Source organism: Anomaloglossus baeobatrachus, chromosome 5 (assembly GCF_048569485.1).
Source record: "Anomaloglossus baeobatrachus isolate aAnoBae1 chromosome 5, aAnoBae1.hap1, whole genome shotgun sequence".
Classification (NCBI taxonomy): domain Eukaryota; kingdom Metazoa; phylum Chordata; class Amphibia; order Anura; family Aromobatidae; genus Anomaloglossus; species Anomaloglossus baeobatrachus.
Window position 1 is genome coordinate 243,327,082 of NC_134357.1, and position 4,042 is coordinate 243,331,123.

A 4,042-nucleotide genomic window follows, 5' to 3' on the forward strand; every position below is an offset into this window, starting at 1 on the left:
GGGGCCATATTTAGTAAGGGCAGAGGCAGAGAACAGGGCGCATCTCTCGGAACACTTGGTTTACGGCACATAGTGGTCAGGAGCTATAGCGGCCTGTTGTCATGGAGATATAAGTAGTAACTGTCATGGAGCACCGCTGCTATACACTGGAAACCTCCTTGTATAGGGACTGTGACGGCGGCCGGCAGTGCTCACATTGGCGAAACATGTCACATACAAGTCACCACAAGCCATACTGACAAATTATAACACTGCATTGGCCTAAAGGACTTGTCCAGAGAATGATTCTTATTGCCCCATGGACTTGTCTCTGCTATGCCATGGTATGTGTTGTATACGGGATATAAACTCCTTGCAGATGTTGTCCTTGGTGCTGTGCACTGCCAATGCGATCCTGAGATCATCACAGGCTAAATTCCTATGGAACATAGATATTGTAACGGACATGTGCCTCCAGCCTCTGATATTAACTAGTTAAAGGGAACCTGGTTTTACCTGATGAGCTGTCACCAGCACCAGTGAGCCCTTATATACAGTACTAGAAGGTGGCCCGATTCTACGCATCGGGTATTCTAGAATTTACGGATTGTGTAGTTAATGTATGATTTTTGTTTTATATATATATATAGATGTTGTTGTGTGTAGTTACCAAGTGTTTGTGTAGGGGCTGTACATGTTCTGGGTGTTGTCTGGGTGTGATGGGGGGTGAGAGCGGAGTTGTTTGTGTGTTGCGTTGTTTGTAGAGCGCTGTGTGTCTGTATCATTGTGTATGTGTGTTGCGCGGTTTGTGTGGGTGTGTGTGTGTGTTTTGGGGGGGAGGTATGTTTTGTACAATGTGTGTGTTGTGCGGTATGTGCGTATATTTGTGTGTGCCGCAGTGTTTGTGTGTTGGGTGTCTGTGTAGGGCAGTGTTTGTGGTTCCCAGTGTGTCTGTGGTGTGTTGTGCAGTGCGTGTGTGGCAGTGTTTGTGTGTGTGTGTTTTGGGGGGAGATGTGCACCCACCATCGTGCTCCATCCCCCATGCTGCGCACCCACCATCATGCTCCATCCCCCATGCTGCGCACCCCCCATCGTGCTCTATCCTCCATGCTGCGCACTCCCCATCGTGCTCCATCCCCATGCTGCGCACTCCCCATCGTGCTCCATCCCCCATGCTGCGCACCCCCCATCGTGCTCCATCCCCAATGCTGCGCACTCCCCATCGTGCTCCATCCCCCATGCTGCGCACTCCCCATCGTGCTCCATCCCCCATGCTGCGAACCCCCCATTGTGCTCCATCCCCCATGCTGCGCACCCCCCATCGTGCTCCATCCCCCATGCTGCGCACCCCCCATCGTGCTCCATCTCCCATGCTGCGCACTCCCCATCGTGCTCCATCCCCCATGCTGCACACCCCCCATCGTGCTCCATCCCCCATGCTGCGCACCCACCATCGTGCTCCATCCCCCATGCTGCGCACCCACCATCATGCTCCATCCCCCATGCTGCGCACCCCCCATCGTGCTCTATCCTCCATGCTGCGCACTCCCCATCGTGCTCCATCCCCATGCTGCGCACTCCCCATCGTGCTCCATCCCCCATGCTGCGCACCCCCCATCGTGCTCCATCCCCAATGCTGCGCACTCCCCATCGTGCTCCATCCCCCATGCTGCGCACTCCCCATCGTGCTCCATCCCCCATGCTGCGAACCCCCCATCGTGCTCCATCCCCCATGCTGCGCACCCCCCATCGTGCTCCATCCCCCATGCTGCGCACCCCCCATCGTGCTCCATCTCCCATGCTGCGCACTCCCCATCGTACTCCATCCCCCATGCTGCGCACCCCCCATCGTGCTCCATCCCCCATGCTGCGCACCCACCATCGTGCTCTATCCCCCATGCTGTACACTCCCCATCGTGCTCCATCCCCATGCTGCGCACTCCCCATCGTGCTCCATCCCCCATGCTGCGCACCCCCCATCGTGCTCCATCCCCCATGCTGCGCACTCCCCATCGTGCTCCATCCCCCATGCTGCGCACTCCCCATCGTGCTCCATCCCCCATGCTGCGCACCCCCATCGTGCTCCATCCCCCATGCTGCGCACTCCCCATCGTGCTCCATCCCCTATGCTGCGCACTCCCCATCGTGCTCCATCCCCCATGCTGCGCACTCCCCATCGTGCTCCATCCCCCATGCTGCGCACTCCCCATCGTGCTCCATCCCCTATGCTGCGCACTCCCAAACGTGCTCCATCTCCCATGCTGCGCACTCCCCATCGTGCTCCATCCCCCATGCTGCGCACCCCCCATCGTGCTACATCCCCCATGCTGCGCACTCCCCATCGTGCTCCATCCCCTATGCTGCGCACTCCCAAACGTGCTCCATCTTCCATGCTGCGCACTCCCCATCTTGCTCCATCCCCCATGCTGCGCACCCCCCATCGTGCTCCATCCCCCATGCTACGCACCCCCCATCGTGCACAGTCACACATCAGACATTAAACACGCACACATCTGATCGCATACACTCACACACACACCTCACTTCTCCCTGTGCCCACCGGTGGGCGGTCCCAGCAGCTGTGCTGCACGCCGTGCTCCTCTGCCGACACTCACGGATCCGATCGCATACACTCACACACACACTCACACACATCCGATCGCATACACTCACACACATCCGATCGCATACACGCGCTGACACAATCACAACATCCGGAGATACCACATGCTTCCAGCCATGTGATCCTCCGGCAGGTCCTGGAAGATCACTACACAGTATCGCCGCCGAGAAGCAAGCGATATCACGGGATGTTGTGAGTATGCGGATGCGATCTGGTGTGTGTGTGTGTGTTCGTTCCGCCGCAGGACCCACCTCGTGTGGGGGCGGAGCCTGGGCGATCGGCCAATCCGTGCGGGGGGGGGGGGCGGAGCCTGGGCGAGGAGAGCGGCCAATCCGTGCGGGGGGAGGAGCCGAGGCGAGCACCCAATCCGTGCGTGGGGGGGCGGGGCCATGGTGAATCCGTGAAGCCGAGCAGCCAATCCGTGCGGGGGGGGCGGGACCATGGCGAGCCCAGCGGCCAATCCGCTGTTTGTCACCGTAACGACATGGCCAATCCGTGCGAGGGGGGGCGGACCCAAGGCGAGGCGAGCGGCCAATCCGTGCGGGGGGAGGAGCCAAGGCGAGGCGAGCGGCCAATCCGTGCAGGGGGGCGGGGACATGGTGAGGCCAGCAGCCAATCCGCTGTTTGTCACCGTAAGGACATGTCCCGGGACACAATTTTGGAGCAAGACAGACAGACAGACAGACAGAATAAGGCAATTATATATATAGATTCTGGATTGCTGTATATAAGAGCAGGGGTGGGATTCTGCCGGTTCTGTCCGGTTCGGGCGAACCAGTTGTTAAAATAACAGCCGGTTCGCTGAACCGGCAAGAATCATCGTCGCCACCCGGTTCCCTGTATTCATTTATATCAATGTCTTTAAGACGCCGATACAAATGAATCCCCATACATCCGTGCACGCTGCACTTTCGGGTTCAGTGGCACTAGGTTGCTCTCTGACTCGGCATCTGGCGACGTGATGACGCTGCTGAGGTCACGGCAGTGTGGTTAGATTAACTCACCCTGCTGCCGCCTGTCAGCGTCAGTATGCAGAGTGCCGTGGAGGAGGACGGAGGAGAGGCCGCCGGCACTTGGAGCAGGTAAGCGCTCTTGTACCACCCTGTGCTCGGTGGCAACCGAGCCGCTCGGATCCGGGCTCGCTGGTGGGTGGCTCTAGCGTCTCCAGACCCGTGGGTCCCGTGGTCCCCTTCGATCTGAAAGGGGGGCTGGCGCTTTTAGGGGGACGTAGGTGTACGTCCGGAGCCGTGGTTAAGTTCGTGACGTCACCCACGGGATGTGGTGAAGGTAGGCACCACCGCTGCAGTTACAGGGGCACCCGGGGGAGATGGTTATGCAGCAAGTTGTTAACCCCTCCGTGGGCAGGGATGGTGGCCCCGGGACCCGTTGGGGTAGTGGTTGGGCGGTGCAGGGAGGTGCGCGGCCGGAGGGCACTGTTGT